This window comes from Hippoglossus stenolepis, chromosome 3 (genome assembly GCF_022539355.2).
Source record: "Hippoglossus stenolepis isolate QCI-W04-F060 chromosome 3, HSTE1.2, whole genome shotgun sequence".
NCBI classification, from domain to species: Eukaryota; Metazoa; Chordata; class Actinopteri; order Pleuronectiformes; family Pleuronectidae; genus Hippoglossus; species Hippoglossus stenolepis.
In genome coordinates this window covers 5,363,250-5,381,275 of record NC_061485.1, presented here as the reverse complement: position 1 = coordinate 5,381,275, position 18,026 = coordinate 5,363,250, and the positions used below count along the sequence as shown (strand labels likewise).

General features: G+C 42.2%; 1 protein-coding gene and 1 long non-coding RNA gene across 7 annotated transcripts in view; one reads left to right on the top strand and one right to left on the bottom strand.

Annotated features, from left to right (window-relative positions):
• The window catches only part of LOC118103199 (plasma membrane calcium-transporting ATPase 1), an 86,126-nt gene that overhangs the window by 59,165 nt on the left and 8,935 nt on the right, over positions 1–18,026 (bottom strand). Inside the window, exon 1 of one of the 6 annotated variants that reach the window (XM_035149903.2) lies at positions 6,239–6,533. The exons of the other annotated variants lie outside the window; for them this stretch is intronic. The gene's annotated coding sequence lies outside the window, so the exon portion shown is untranslated. Of the gene's footprint in view, positions 1–6,238; positions 6,534–18,026 lie in introns of those variants that run through there. 6 annotated transcript variants of the gene reach the window in all.
• On the top strand, positions 14,779–15,758 carry LOC118103224. Its single transcript, XR_004694837.2, has 2 exons — positions 14,779–14,902; positions 15,214–15,758. It is a non-coding gene; the product is annotated as an uncharacterized LOC118103224 (long non-coding RNA).

Below are 18,026 nucleotides of genomic sequence, written 5' to 3'. Positions count from 1 at the left end.
ACACACACACACACACACACACACACACACACACACACACACACACACACACACACACACACACACACCTCCACATAGAGAGGAACTTTTTTCTTGTTGCACCCAGCAACAGATCTCTCTCTCTCTCTCATCACACACACCACTGAATTATGTCAGAGACATTTTCACATGCAGGGCACGTCAAACAGCAGCCGACACCAAGCCTCTGTGTTTGGTCTAGATGACATTTTGTGTGTGTGTGTGTTTGTTCGTGTGCGTGAGGAGAAAGAGTGTCGCAGAATGCCAGACAGAGTAACAAGAAATCGAGAGAGGAAAAGAGTGAGGCCAGGAATGCAGGAGGTCACACCCATATCTGCAGTCATGTGACCAGAGTGGAAAAAGGAAATCCCCACACTGCAGAGAGATGAGGCAGAGGTCTGGACTCACTGTGCAGCATCGCATCCCTGCATCTCACACACACACACACACACACACACACACACACACACACACACACACACACACACACACACACACACACACACACACACACACACACACACACACACACACACACACACACACACACACACACACACACACACACACGACGTTTCTGCACACACACGCGCACATGCATGACACATGCACACACACACACAGCTGTTTGTCTCATGTTTGTTAATGATGCTCCGGGATGATGAAACAGTACAGACAATTACTGAGGATCATCTTACAATTCTGCACACAAGCCTAGCAAACACACTCACACATGCACATGCACAAACACACACAGCAACACAAAGTACTTGGTGTATGACTCATCAACAGGAAACAGTCCAGGTTTAGACTCGCTATTTGTTTTTAATGTCTCTTCATTTACTCTAATCTTCTCTCTTCAAGGTCTCGTATTGTATATAGTGTTGTTTTTTCTTCTTCATCTATAAAGCAGGTATGTGCCTTATGAATACTGTTAACTTATTAAAAGCTCAATCCACACAGAAATACAAACAGCCTGTATCAGAGACTGTTTTAAAACCATCTGTTGGGATTTCTGTTGTGATGTAACCATGAAACAATCTCTGAACTGCAAGCAGCTAAAAACACTACGTCACCATAGCTTGCTGCCATCCAAGTAGAAAAAAGGACGGATGGGTCGTCCCAACAACAACAATAACAGTCAGTTGGACTTAGGAGGAATATTACTGCAGCACTTTAACTTTGCCAAAAATCCTCAGTCGGCATTGGCGAGTACGTGAATCTACCACGTCTTTAAAGTTAAAATTTCACCCGGATAAAACTGCAGTTGTCTTTTACGGGAAATCCATTTTTCACTGCTCCAAAAAAAGAGCAAGTAGAAGTGATTTCTAGCAGTGTAGCATTAGTAATAGCTAGCTGGAATGTCAGCAATTTGAAAACTTTTCTCACAAGTCTCACAAGGAAAACAGCGATGTGTACACAAGACTTCAGTTTCAAGGGGGCTGCACTTGTGTTGCCACTAACAACACGAGCAATCCAATAAAGCATTTGAGCATTCTCTGTTTGTACTTGTTTTTCAAAGGGTTTAAACTGAACCTGGCCATTCAACAATTGAACTGGTATCGGATCAGTACACCACGTTGGTATTTACCCAAAGTCCAGGTATCTGAATCAGTATCAGGAACATCAGTGTTGGAACATCTCCGGCTTTAAGCAAGAGGTACGCTTTAAGATTTATTTAAAAAAGCAAATCTTCCACACTGTCAGCTGTCTTTACAGATCAATGGGACAAACAGCGTTTACCATTAAAAACTGATGTGTGACCGAAGGACGGAGACAGAGTGGACTGATAAACTGTGAAACACAAAATAGATTCACGGTTATATACATATATACAATATATACAAAAAGAAGGTCAAAGTGAAACATGACCATTAAAGCTGAGTGACAACACACACACACTCCTTTGTACCATGTAACCAGCTCATTCCTGGGATTCCTGACTGACTGGCTGGATGAGTTTACAGAAGCTGACTGAGGCCCCACAGTGTATTGTATGCCCATAGTGTGGGGTGTGCGTGGTTGGGGGGGGGGGTGTCACCAGCTCACACTACGTGGCCCGCCCTCTTTGGACCAGTTGTTCACAACAGTGTCACTGAGCTACCGTGTGTTTGTTTTCACGCCATCAGTCGAATTGTGGTCCAGTAGTGTCATGAACATGAATGAAGATGAAAGAGATCCGTTGTGCCGCTGAGCTGAATGAACACGGGCATTTTACCAACTCCGACCTGGATCCAAAATGGAAGCTATAGAAACCCGTCCCTCTGTCTAAGTGCCTGATGACAATGAAGTCCTGTCACTAGATGAAGTAAGTGGGCACCGTGACAGCAGAGAGACAACGAAGTGATCAGAGAGTCACTGCTGATAAACTCTGGACGGCAGCAGCTCACAGGAGTTGCCCTCTGTGTCCTTCATATCATGTTTTAGACCAAACCAGGAAGAAGAAGATGGATCTGAACCAAACAAAGCAGCAACATCTAGAGAGCGTCCAGAGATGCAATAATCCTGTTTGAAGTTCAGCCTGTTCCTCACTGCAGGGGCCCAATCCACACTGATCGTAACCCAAACACACTGAAAAAGAGCTGCAGCAGCCGTTCTCTCTCTGTGCGTTAGTGAGTGTTAGTGTGTGGACACTGGTCAGTCCCCAGGTGAGCGTGTGCACAAGCAACAGTCTGAAAAAAGCCTCCATTGTCGCAGCACATGAAGGGAAAGAGGTTGCAAATGCAAAAACCACTGACGACTTAGAGCCATGTCGCTTTAATGTTGACGCTTTTCATGAAATTGTATCGTCCACGTGGGACAAACACAAGTATGATCCACCTACTGCAAGTTTAGATGATGAATTAGTGTAGATTGTTCACAAAAATCTGACTATATTGATAAAACCCACCTCATGGCCTTCATCAGCGGGGGGACTTTGCTCAGCTGCCATGGCGATACTTTAAATTAGAACAAATGGCTGTTAGTCTAAGACATAACCATAAGTCTATACTTTGGTCACGTGATAACTAAACTAGTAGTAAACCATTTGGATTTTGGGGGGAATAAATTATGTTCAATATATTGGTATATAATATTAAAAAGGCTTGTAAATAGGCTTGATATTTCAGGGTTAGTAACTTTATTATTAACTATAAATAAAACACACATATTTTCACTAAAATCTTTTCTCCAATGTTTATTCGCTGTAAAATAAAAGTTTTGCATATTGGCTCATATTTGCAAAAAATAAATAATACAGTTATGTTATGTAACATCAGCTGATTCTTATCGTCTAACCAATAAATCTAAACCATCTCTTTGGCTGTTGAGCAAACTCCAACCACTGATGAAGACCACAAGATGTGTCTGAAAGCTCAATGACACAGCTCCTGGAGTACAGACTGAAAAATGTCCTCAAAATGTAGGTTACAGACGTGTCAGTCGCTGCACACAGACTGAATAGGAAATAACTGGTTTTGAGTGTAAAATGTCATCTCCAGCACAAACGATATGTAGCTTGCGTGCTTGTTTTTAATGAGCATGTGTGATGAGGAGCAGCGTCATCAGGCGTCAGGCGTCTCCTGCTCTGCCCTCACTAACAGGCCCGTGTTTACTGTAAACACTGCTGAACTCTGCAGCAACGAACACAACGATGCCTGGGAACATTAGATCCAATCACTGTAACACATCTCCCCGTTTTAAAAAGGTCGAGGGTATTGTTCTGTGAATGCGGGCAAAATGATGAGTGTGCTAGAGTTGATATAGTCATCCGCGTGTGCGTTTCTGCTCGTTAATGTGAGTGTGTGTATCTTCAACAGTAAACACTGCTGGAGGGAGCGGAGATACTGGTGCGTGGAAAAAAGAATATGGACAGGTGGTTTCTGTCACACTATGTCCAAGTGGTCTTTTCTCCAGTAAGTTTGTTCTTACTAAGTAAATCGATGATATAAAAACGGGGTGAAATGTCTCGATAGACGATAGATTGTACGAGTGACTGGACTTTGGCTCCAAATGACGTGAAAAGCTCAATATGGCCGCACCCAAGATATTTTGGCTACATTTTTGTCCAACAGGAAGAAGCAGAGATGTGTCATCTAATTTTATTTACAATCTATGTTTCTCCCATACGTCTTTTTCACAGCAGAAGTTTATTAAATGTATTTTTTTTGTAGTAGTGGTAGCTGGTATTCTGACATCATACATTTTGGGCCATGGTCTCATTTATTCATTCCGTCCTCATCCTCCTCCTCATGATCTAAAATAGAGGTTGACAAACAGTTCTCTACAGCTCTGTATCTCCCTACAACCCTTAAGCACTCTGTATTTGATAAGTCACGCCTTGTTTTCAGCTATCCAATCATACCAAGGGGCATGTTTCACTAAGATAAAGGTCACATTACAGAAGATAAAGAAGTTTTAACTGCCATTTCACTACTACCTCAAGACTGCACTATAAAATAATATCAAACAATAGATTGCGTCCAACTATCAGCAGTTTGTGTCTTAATCTCTCTTGTTACAACACACAGTATCACAGTGCACCACAGTGTAGAATAACTTGACTGGCCTGTGTGCATGAGCCAGTCAGTGTCCGGATCTCAGTCCCACGCAACACCTACTGTACGTGATGAAGAGGAACACCAACTGTGAGCCAGGACAACATCACATGTTGGACCTAAAGGCCAGCTCTTGGTCTCAGCTTGGCCTCGGACGGACCCTGACGGCCTTCTATTGATACTACAATGACTGACCTCCTGACAGAGAGAACAATCACTTCTTTGCTGTTGAATGAACCAACAAAAAGTAGTACAAAAAAACGAAAGGAAAACAGTATTTGGCACATCTGCAGCCAGTTTGCTCACAGTTTGTAGATGACAACAACATTTAGATCACGCAGACCCTTGCAGACACTTGCTAGCATGCAAACATGGGAACAGTGTATTGGCCTTAATGCTTTTATGGCAGAATGGGAGCAAATCAATGCAGTTAAGATCCAAAGTCTGGTGGAAAACCTGAAACCCCACCAGTGAAGGAACTTAAAACCATGGACATTAGCGTAGTTCAACCTGTCCTTTACACGCTGTAACTATTAAACATGAAAATATAGATATTTTCACGTCCTAATTCCCATTCTGACCCGTGTGTTCTTTGAAGGGGATCTCTTTTGAAGTGCGTTAGCATCTGTGCGATAAAGACCCTCTTAATTAGCTCTGACAGCTAACGAGCTCCGTGGAGCGGGGTGGGAGGGCCCACCTGCCTTTGATATGGCCCAGGTGACAGCACCTGCAGCTGGGGTTGGAGGGAGCCGACCTCCCCTGGGCCGGATACTAACAGGTGGAGCCTCAAATCGAAAACTCTCTACGGCTTCAATCAAAGAGGTTTGGACTGATCATCAGTTCTTACTGAAAATCTTGAGGAGAGAGCCAGCACTGTTACTTTGTGTTAGCTAAACTAGTCAGTCGCATTAGCACTGAACTGTCAGTGAGACGTAAAGGTACTGGCCAATTTCACCCCTTTCCATGAATAATCACGTCAGTTGAAAACTGCACGATGGCTGAATTCAACCATGTTCTTCCTGTTTTTGTGTAATCACTCTCACAGTCTGCGATCACTCACCTCAATATTTATTTCTCAGAGCAAAATAAGCATTTTCTATATTTGGTTTACACATTTTTCCGACCTACAATGAGCTACCTGACTATTAAAACCTACCTGACTCGAAATGTGTTGTAAAGATGTGTTATGGCTTTGCTCCAAAAGGTCACAATATACATGTAAACATAATTTGTGTCATATAAAGTGTCTAAGTTCCCTAAATTATATGACAGCAGTTTTCATGTATATTGGGAATTACTGTAGTAGCAGGCCACATTATTCTAGTCACCTGACGTCCCATTAAACATCAAATAAAATGAGCAGAGCACCAACTCCTGAGGGTATTTTGAGCCTAAATGTTTCTAATTTACATTAGAACGACAGAGAAACTAGTTTTTCCTACACAATGCAGATTCATGTGACAGAAAGCCGAGGCATGTCAGTGAGACTTGGAGAGCGTCTCAAACATGTTAGATAACAGCGGCTGTCTGCAACTCGTTGATAAGCAGGACGCACCAAGTGGGACACAGCAGCATTTCTCTCATGAGATAAATGAAGAAGAATAAGAAAATGCTAAAAAAAAATACGACAGCACGGGGCTGGAAATAATCCTGACAAGACAACGCAGAGAGACAATACGAACCTCGGGACCTGCACCTTCCTCTTGACATCAGGGGTTTCATGGCTCAGTGTGCCACAGATATCACAGAGCTCAGGATCAGTCGCGTGTAACGGTTTGTGAAGTGCAGGACATAGTGTGACCACACATCTAGAAATCTATGTTATATTTTACCGTATGTCTAAACACGCCGGAAACATGTCAGGTCACCTCTGACACCGAGACGCAGTTTGTGACATTTCAATTTTAACAGATACCAGGCGTCACCGAGAGGTTTAGTTTGGAACTGATTCATATTCACTCCCAATACTACGACTGCAATGCAAAGATAAACTCTGAACACATTTTATATCTGCACCAAAATCTTAAGGCCTCTTTCCTGACGCATACCACAACCTTGCAGCAAGTTTCGTGGTAATCCAATCAGATGTTTTTGTGCAATGCTGCCAAACTCACAAACAGACTGACAAACAAATAAACATCAAACCAAGACAAAAACATAACCAAACAGTTTTCTGCTAATCAACTAATCATGAATCATTTAATTGAATTACCTTCGACGTACAACCTCTGTGTTTCTGGTTAACATGAAGGAAACAGGTTCATTTGAACACAGTCAGTTTCTTTCTGAACAGAAGCTTGTGTTTTAACCAGGCCACACAGCGCCTGAATGAATATGGAAATTATCCCGTCTGACTCATTAAGCTGCTTTACATATAAAGTTGGCAGTGCAGTTCATAAACAGCCGTCGGAGGCACTTTATCTCAATAACTGGAATCTTTAAGGGGCAACTTAACAAGTCTTTTCAGTCTGAACACACCTCCCGCAACATATTCAAAGACCAGAGGCCCCCACACCTACCGACACTGGGAGCAATGAGCAGGTTCCCGTCCCACTGCTGCAGCAGCTCAGATTTAACGTCACTGTGTTTTTGCTGCATATCAGGAGGAAGTGTTGGGCTGTTGGAACACCAATCAGTTTGTTTCCTTCCTCCTTTGCTTAGTTTCATGGTCTACAAGCGGCCGTGACTCCTGCTTTCAGTAGCAGCTTCTTAATTTGTCATTTATTACACAGCTGAGTTACTGCAGCAGATTAGTGCTCCTCTTCACTAAACCTAATTGACAAAAGCGTCTCCTCGTGTCTGCTGTGCTGAGGAACAGTTATTGTCTGTGTGTGTGTCTGTTTGTGTGTGATGGTCACCACTGAGTTTGTACTTTGTCATCATGAATTGTTCTGGTGTTGATGTTGATAGACAAGCAGCCGTGTTGCATGAACAACTGAAGAGCCACTAACCCAGAAAACAACAACTTATCAGTCTTATGAAATCAGCTTCTAATATAAGGGGGTTCCCACATTGTATCATGTCCAGTGGTGTAGTGGTGCCAATAGAAGTGGGTATTCTCTGTTTTTCAGCCTTTCCAGCAAAGGATATTAGCAGTGTTATAAACAGTGACATGTAAGACTACTCCTGCATATTTAGTTCACCTAGAAATGGGCAAATTCCCATTTAATTTCTGATGCAAATGCAACATTTTTTCCCGAAAGGCATTCTTGAGATATCCTGTTCTCTAACATGGGACAGATGGACGGACAACCCAACTACATAAAGCCTCTAGCATCATAAAAGCTAAACTAAACCTTTCCCGTAACATTAAAAGAAATGGTTAGATCCTTATGAGATATATAAGAGTGATTGTAAAGTGTTGCAAGAAAAACTTCAGTGTTGTTACAAGTTGAGAAAGATCGACTTGTAGAGAGATGTCTGGAAAAACTTTTCCACCTCTGCTGACCTATTTCCTGCAGGAATCACTGCAGTGAGTCATATTTCATTATATATTGATTTAGATGTCATGTCAGGCGTCTATATAAATATGTAAAGAAACACATTTTCTCTTCCCTGGTGGCTGAAAAGCAGCAGCAGTATTCACCGTGTGTTTCAGAAGAGACTACAGGGTGCACGGGGAAGAGCACGAGTTGGAAAAGGTCAAAACAACAGGATAAAGAACTTTATTGTGACACCATCGCACTGATCTTCCATTTCCTCACTGAGGAAAAATCTAGTTTTACCTCAGAAGAGACAGAACAACAGAGGAGCGATTCTCTGCTGAAGGACACATGAGGCGACTGAGTTTAATTGATCATAGAAAATGAGTCGTGCTACAAACAGCCGAGAACGAGACGCATCTTCACAACTGACAGACTCAAAACAGGAAACTTAAATCTGACCATTTTAGATGTTTGATGAGGTTGTGATCTTCAAAAGGCAGATGCTCAAATCTAAATTCATCAACTACGATGATGTTTCTCTGTGAGCTCTCTGTTTTCACTCAGACTTTTAAATAATGATGGAAAACACTTCACCGCTTCCTCCCACTAACCACAAATCAAGTTAAGATATCTTGGACACGGCTGCCGCCATCTTGCACTGGTGGTGTCATTTGGAGCCGTAGAGCATCGACCAGTCATGAGTCCGTCTCAGCTGTTGTTTCACTGCGTAAAAGTACTTTCACCAAACGGCTTTTACTTGATTGTATAACTTATGTTTCTTTTATACTTTTCTGTTGCCATTTCTTTTCAATTATGCTGTATTATTTTATCTGCTGCATTATATATAATTTACGGTATTTGATTTAAAAATTACATTGTATCAATTATCTTTGTATTCTTGTTCTTGGGCTTTCACGCATCTTTATGAACAGTCACTGGTTTCACTGTGGACATAAAGAGCTGGGAACGATAATTAATCCGTATAAAATAATAACACGTTCTTCCTCTTTACTCCTTGAGGAGATTTCTGAAGTCACTGCGGACTGAACCGAGGCTTAAATGCTGCAAACACAGCTGAGTCCGCCTTCAGGAAACCAGCTCTACCACCTTCACCTTCATCACAAGGCTTTGAGCTGTCCACTCCTAACATGGAATTCAGAGTAAAATCTGGCTATATGCAGTGCAGGCTGTGAGAAATACACTTAAAAGCCACATTGTTTCCTGTCAATCAAAGGAATAAATAAAAGTACCAGTTTGAAACAAATCAATCAGACAAGTCGGGCCTACATCAGAGTATGGGGGTCATTATGATGGCCATTATTCGTCTCTACGGTGGAGGTCTATCCAGCTCCATCTCAGGAGAGTCCTGGAAGAAGACGGAGAGAATCCATCTCATTGATTGATTCTGCTGCAGCCTCACAAACCCTTTTAGTTTGATGTCCTCACAGCACAGAGATTCAGAAAAACACCTTTGTACTGTCTAGCAGAATTTCACCACTGGAACCTACATTCATATGTTTTTTAAAAAGCCTTTTAAAACTAAAACAATCTCTCTCCTCACTGTATCAGTAATAATTCACGTCCATACTAACACACAAATTATTATTACCTAAAAATATCACGTTGACATTCCCGTACACTGGCCATGTGTGTGTGACAGTGTAAACAGGAAGCAGATTGTCTCCGCTGCAGTCAGCTGCTTAGTTACAGAGAATAATACAGCAACAACAAAAGGAACACAAGGGATTTCTTTTTGGAGCAACGATAGAGACGAACCGTTACTGACAAAAGAATGTGGGTAAACCCTCAAAAAAAAAAAAAGGTGATTGACTCCTTTCCCATTACCAGTAGAGGAGTTTGTCTCTCTCAGGCGTTTCCATCTCTGCCAATGGAAAAAGAAAACCTGTGTCTTCTGCAGAGTCAATTGACCTGGGAGTGAATGCTGATTGGATCCTTTCCCATTACAGACAAAAGCCAGATATTAGTGGGTGTTAGTGGTTTTTTGACCAGTGGAAAGGGTCTGGAGTGTTTGGAGCGTTTAGCCTCTGGTGTTGGCAGTTGAATCGCGATAAGAAACAATCAGGAAGGAAATGACTACATCCTCGTTGCTGAATGTCTCAATTTTTGCCGATTCCATACTGAAAACACAGCCCCAGAGTTTTTCAGATTAAAACAGATGTAGTGAGGACGGCAGGCGTAAACGTAGATGTGGCCTTAGCCCTTCTCCACTTATTACTACTTAAGAAATCATAAAAACCAACAACTAAGTAAATAACTACATAGCTGTTAGTGTATATGGTGTTTTATGACAAAACCTCAGCTGAGTATTAGTCTGCTACCACAGTCTGGAGTCTAATTGGCTCCGTTGTACACAACAACATTTGTTTGGACATTTTCTCTCCTAGTGTGCAGAGAAAACAACCCAAACAGCTCTCGGCCTCCTGCAGTCGTCAGCAGTGAGACGGCACATTACTCAGATGACTGTTGGTGGAGCATCTTGTGACCGAGAGCAGAGTGGAAAAAAAGGCTCACAGTCTGCTGTTTGTTGGGCTGAAAACCAGTTGGACATTGTGACACCAAACATTCCTGGGTTCTATGAGAAAGTGGCTGTTCAGGCTGACAGCGAGTAGACAATGTGTGTGTGTGTGTGTGTGTGGACGCAGAAAACACAAGCTGCCATTCAAGTCAACGGTCGGGAGGAGGAAATCTCACAGTGCGATCGGCCGAGTGCGTGACAGAGTGGTATTCAGAGGATGAATGAGAGGAGGTGAGAGAGGAAACAGTCGCCAGTTTCTGTCTCAGCAGGACGACAGAAGGACAACACATGTCACAGTGTCCCAACCAGTGCTGTGCAGGAGGGATCCATTGTGAGAGCTGAATGTTTGGTGCATGCAAAAAGAGGAAATGAAAACAATGTTTGGTTTTCGTTGAAGTTCCATATGGAAGACTTTTTATAGTAGATATTTTCTTCACTTTGTCGGTTTGATTTATTTAAAATGTATTTTTGTCATGTTATTTATATTTTGAAACTTTGAAAATACATGTTATAACATAATTAACAGAGTGTGATGAATTGGAGCAGCTCGGTAAACACAGACTGACCTTTATCATAATAACTTTTATGAGCTGCAATGTTTCATAGGTCATATTTGGTCTGGGACATTATGAACAGGGAAGTGATTTGGTGAAATTAGCTTCGAGACGCCGTTTCTGTGGAGACACTTGAGGTGCTTGTCCATCAAAAGTTCCAAGGACTTCCCCAGAGTATTAAGTTCATCCAGCAGATTGAGGCCGAAGCCCCAGGAAGCGTAGACAAACTTGTCTGTTGTTGAATCACAATTGCGACCATCGTCTTTCACATCGTTTCTACTAAAAATTGACAACAAAGACCAAACTTAATCAGTCAGTCCATCAGTCGTAAAATCTCTCAGGCATCGTGTTTAATGATTGCCACAAACTACAAGACAAACAACAATGCCCTAAAGACAAAGCCCCACTCAGAAAGCTCCTGAATCTTCAGAGCAGGAACTTTTTCCCGGGGTAAAACTGTCCCCTATTCAAATTTAATTTAGACCCCGGTTTGTCCAGGTGGAGATGCAGGGAGTGGAACAGATGTCCTCAGAAGGTTCCTCTCCCCCGGGGACAGTGTAAACGCACCAGTAGAGGACAGTGGGTGCAGCACCAGATCATTAACAGAAATCACAGTGGATCAGTGGCGTTGGTCAGGTCTGTGGCAGTAAACCTACAGCAGAACTGTCGGTTACATCGATTAGACAAAACTGTGATAGTGTTTCTGTTGATGTTTGCTAAAGAAATGTCTCATTTTCATAAACACTCAAACCAATATGGAAAAAACATTCACAACCCCAAAAACACATTGGTGTTTGAACATCTCCACAAAAGGATGTGGTGTTGGATCAGTGCCCAGAGTTTGAGTAACTGAGTCACATCAAGAAAGAAAAAGTTAAATCCATGAATAGATTAATCAACTGATTTAGGCAGTGAGCACTACACTTCATTTTGTTTCTCCTCTCAGTGTTTGTACTTCAAATTACTCTGACTCATTTCAGCATTTTAACACCAAGTGCCTCTTTTTTCAGTGCTTCAACTTAAGCTGTTCATGACGCGATAAAACATTTAGCTAAAGACACTTTAATCTCCAGCTTCAATACCAACACACATCTCAGGAGAAGTTTGAGGTTCAGTATTTGGCTCTCGGCAACTTTATCTCCTACGACATATAACATGTTCAAAGTCACATGAAAACATGCGGTGTGTGAAGTCGTGCTTGGTGGGGACACACACACACACACACACACACACACACACACACACACACACACACACACACACACACACACACACACACACACACACACACACACACACACACACACACACACACACACACACACACACACAGCCTCGTTTTTTTTTCTCTGGTGAACTTTGAAATGAAAAGCCACTTCAGTTTCACTGAGCACATGATCTCGCAGCACTGAGGCCACAGGCCCTCAGACTGCACTGAGTGTCAAACAGAATAACAGGTCAGAAGAACAACCCTCCACATCTAATTCTGCTCCTCAGGGTCACAAGCCACTGAGTTATAATGACGTTTAGAGTTCAAGAAACTCAAGTGGAACAGTTGCGATTTTTTCAAACAGCAGAGGAGCGAACAGGTCCCTGCTCCTCTGATGTTTTAAAATGTTCAGCTTGTCCCAGTTTGGAGCGTCTTGACAGTGTCAGCAGAGCGGGTGTTCAGACCCGAGGCGTGTGTTTCTGTGTGCTCACACCGTGATGAATGGGTACGTGCTGACTGTTCAGTCACCGTGACCAAACAGAGCCACGCCCAGCGTCGACAACACAAACACTGCATACCACCGACCCCACTCTCCCAGCACAGACCAGGACCGAAATCCGTGCAGGGCTGGAAATGTGTTCGTCACAGGAGTTCCATGTTGTCAGCTCAACATGTGACTGACGCTGAGGACGGAAAACAAACCACAACGGGGACTCTCTGCTGCGTCTAGAATCTGAACGAGAACCACAACTGAATGTCAGCAGGGTTTCCCCCACAGATACTGACCCGCCTATTCTCATGACCGCTTTTGGCAATGCTTTAAAAATATGTAGGAAAATGGGGCCATGGCAACGCAGCCTAAACAACAGAGTTTTCTGTGTTGTTGGGGAGGTGCCCTGAATAATACACGAATGTACAAAAATGTACAAAAATGTACATGAGTCAGCATCAGGGATGTGCATCTCTCCCCTTCTCTTCAGTAGGAATCTAAATACATGGACTATGAGCAGACACAAAAACAATACAGATACATTTGCATAGATGAAATACACTGAGAATATAAGAAGATTTGATAACACTGGATATTAATATTGATTAAACTCTGATTCAATAAGATTTGATTTTTCCTCGGTCATAAATTAAATTACTTCTGACAAACTGGGAGGAAAAAAAAATCAATATTCCCTCAATTTTCATTTCAAGTAGTGAATGAGAATTGTCCGAGATATTAATGCATCAACAACACTAAACATGGGCAGCGATGTACCGGGTCATCTTCAACTAGTCTCCAAGGAGGACACTTAAATGCTAAATGGTCAGTATCATCCCCGGTGAATTTAAAATACAAACATATGAATCAACATTTTAAAGGTATATTATTAAAACAAGCATTGTGTTACAGGATTGTGGCTTCCTGACCTTTTCTGGAATTTAGGAAAGGTTATTTTGTGCAAGTATAATAACAAATATTGAAAAATAACAAATAAAGTATATGAATGTAGGGTTTCTGCTAATTTCTACAAGTTATGTATCTATAAGCTTATCTTTTTAATACGATAATGTAAGAAAGACATGAGCTATGTAGCAAATAACCCTTGAAAAGCCATGTTATCTTGTCAAAAAGTCTTTCCCACAGCCAAGCCAAGAAAGAACTACAACACATGGAGACATTACAAATTATGCAGCAGGCCACTAAAACATTTCTCTTATTAAAAAAAAAAAATGTATGGAAGCCTTTTTTTAGGGCGTAAATTCAGATGTCTCCTGTATACGTTATCTAAAATGTTTCCCTTCGACAAAGCCACACACAATATGTCAGGAAGCAATATTCAAAAGTCCTCGGGAGACAACATATCACCCCGGCAACCACAAGACGTGAGCAGATCATTTTGTTCCATCACAGTCACCTGGAGTCTTCAAACTTTCCCTCAGTGACAAAGAAGAGGCCGTTATTTTTAAAAACACTCACAAAACAAACTGCAGTGGAACACACGTGTGCTGCTGTTGCCACGGACGATTTCAGTGGTGAAGATTCTGGTGGTGACAGAAGTGAATTAACTTCTTTTTTTTTTCCACTTACATTTTTTACCTAAACTACATTTTACGGCTTCCAGAGGAGCTCAACAGCTTTAGATAATAGTTGGACAGAACGGAACAGAGCGTGTGTAATTTAAACCTGACTCCACATCTGCTGGGTTTAAACTGTAATTAGTCATGGTCCAGGAAACTGGCCCTCTAACACTTCTCAAGGTCTTTTCAGAGAGTCCTTTTGAGGTGAAGAACTGAACTGAAACGCTTCTCTCTCTCACACACACACACACACACACAGCACCTGTTGGCTGTGTTGGGAACAGGGAAGTGAAATCCTGACAGTTGCCAACACAACATGAGGAAACCATCAGGCCTTCACTTCCTGTTGGCTCTGCGTCCCCGCCCTCCATCTGCTCATTTCCTCTTCTGACTGACGCCTCTTCCTGACTGTCTCTGAGAGCACACACACACACACACACACACACACACACACACCTCTCGCTCTACACCATACGAGTACCCTGCAGACTTTAAAAAACATCAGTGCCTACAGGACTTAGTGGAACACGGTGCTGCCAGTGGACCCTAATGTGAGTTCTTAATGTGTTGAAATATCATATTTACCTTACGTCAGAAGAGACAAACAGTCACATTTTCCAGGATGTAACAGGGTGGGGCAATGTGGTGTTTTCTTTCCCCTGCAGTACATTATTAATTTCTCAGCTGGCAGATTTTGCTGTACGTCTCACAATTTGGTTTCTCTGCCTTAAATATCTCTGACAGTGTTAGGATACTGTAAATAATGTTAGAAATCAATGACAGAATTCATTGATGGTGATTATATAATTCTTCATTAATGTAAAATGTCTATATTTTGCATACATGGAACACCATAACTAAGTGGCTGGCACAGTGCACAGCAACATCTGCACCGAGCGAGGGGTAGAAGTCCCAAGGTCAAAATGGAGGACGCATTCGAAGGTGGTTGAGAAGGACCGAGCTAAGATACCGTGGGACAGATCCAGACTGATCTGTCCCACGGTATCTGGGCAGCTTGTGATGGCCAACCAACCGGACATTGTGGTGGTCGACAAACAGTGGAACAAGGAAGTGGTGATGGATGTAGCGTTCCCAAGCAACAGTAAGAAGAAGGAACACGAGAAGTTAAAAAGACACTAAGGGCTGAAAGTGGAGGGACAGAAGATGTGGAAACTGACGGCTACAGTGGTGCCAGTGGTAATGGCAGCACTCAGGGCTGTAACCCACAGACTGGGAGAGAGAGGCTCTGGAAGATTCCAGGAACAACATCTGAGATCTCTGTCATAGAGAGCACAGTCCTGGGAGCAGCTAAGATACTGCACTGCAGAACCTTCAGGCGCCAAGGCCATTTTTAAAACAGGATTATAAATCAATATTGAGACGGTATTAAAAATCCTACTTTGAAGACAACGTTCTTATTTAACAGTTTTTGGTTTAGACAGATAATCTATTTTTTGAGGGTCGTTGGGCATGAAGGAGGAAATAGGCTCAGGAATGATCACAGAAAAACATATTGAAACAATATTTAAGTATTTAACACGCACACACAGAGCAAGAAAATTAGATTTTGTTTCAAACAACTTGCTGCTTATGAAATAATGAACCACCAGCTGAGTGAGAGCAGCTCTGCACTGTATGTTTCAGTTCTGGCAGCGTGTTGGTAGAAAGCTCTCTGATACACTGTCTTTCTCCTGCAGCCTCCCGCTCTTTACTCTCTTATCTTTATCAGTTGTTAACATGCTGCAGAGGGACGCCAAGTAAGCTGCCAGCCTCAAAACGCACACACACAGTGGACTACACAATCTGCACAAAGCCAGTCTAAATTATAAAAATTATAAAACTACTCTGGAGCTGAGTCAGTTCCCTGCTGTTCGTCATTTAGCCCAAACTTCCAATATCAAATCATCATTTTGTTGCATGATCAGTTCCCATATGTCACATGATGTTGGTCAGATTTCTGCCCTGCTGCCGCCTGCTCAAAGTCCAGAGCACCAACGCTGTGAGGAGGATTTATACTTCATTATGCAGGGTTTGATTTATAGTTCAGGGTCGACACAACACAGAACGAATGCATCATACAGTCGGTGGTTCGTCCATTTAATTAAATTCTCTGCAGTATTTACAGTCTAATATTCATTTTGTGATACGAGGCAGGTCCACTATGTTTCAGTGATGACTATGAGACTGTTTCATTGTTTTATTCACTGTGATTGAGAGTGATGAGCAAGATGAGCCCTTTTTTTTTTTATCATGCCTCATGTTGTATTCAAGCTGACCAATCTCTGTCAGAGGGGAAACAGTCTCTTATCTCTGTGGTCACTGTAGCACAAATCTCTTGTTACATTTTTGAAGTGTAGTCAGCTGCAGCAGCTACTTACAGTATACTCTAAAACTACACCATGTGAGTTAAGTATAAATCCAGCTTAACAGCTCAATGTGTTAAAGTATGTTTGCTGACATTGGAACACTGAGTCGGTTGTTATCTCAGATTTGAGCTCACAGACAATTCTTCCATATCTATAAACTGTTTCTCAACTGGACATGAAAAAATGCAAGAGATCATTTCCTCCACCCAAAGAGGTCACGTTTTCTACAGCGTTTGTTTGTTAGTTACAAGAGTACACACAAACTGCTGGAGGGATTTCCACAAAACTCATTGGAATGATGTGGTATGGGTCAGAGGAGAACGTTTCTTTAAACTTATGAGTATGTGTAACCCTAACGACAGTACCGACGATAAGCCTAACAACAAAAGCTTTATCCGATCTTTCAAATTTGAATTGTTAGACCATAAATACATTGATCAATCACCAACAAATCAATCTGTAGAGACATACAGATACCAGAGATAATATGATCCTCAACTGTTGACACACATCAACACAGTGACAACCCACAGCAGCACACAGACACACATGATTGTACAGCTATCTTAGTGAGGACACACATTGGCAAAATGTATTTCCTAGCCCCTTACCCTAACCCTCCAAACTAAATGCCTAACCCCAACCCTTAACCTAACCCCAACCCTAAAACCAAGTCTTAACCCCTAATCAGTCCATTAAAGGGGGGGGTCACAAAGTGAGGACCGGCCAATGTCCTCACTTTCCCAAAATGTCCTCACTCCGTAGGATGTAGACTCTAACTGGTCCTCACAAAGATAGCTGTACAAGAGCTCACACACACACACACACACACACACACACACACACCACACACACACACACACACACACACACACACACACACACACACACACACACACACACACACACACACACACACACACACACACACACACACACACACACCAAGCTTCAACACCTCTCTGCACGGACGGCTTCATCAGGATTAACACACACGCGCACACACACACACATACATCTGAGTGTGTCATAGCAGCACCTTCACCTTCAGGAGGTGAGAAAAGTTAAAGTTGGAGCAGTGAGAAGGAAAAGGAGCGAAAACAGACAGAAAGAGTCCCCTTTGAATTTCAGATCATCAATATGTATACATTTTAAATGCATGCGATACCAGTGCAACTCTAATTCAACTCTTCACTGCTACTTTATTTCCCTTGTAAGCCGACCGTTATTTACCCTCTTGTTTTAAAACCTGTATTTCTTGTTGGTTTCATTGATAACAATTTTTGTCATGGTTTTACTCATTTACATC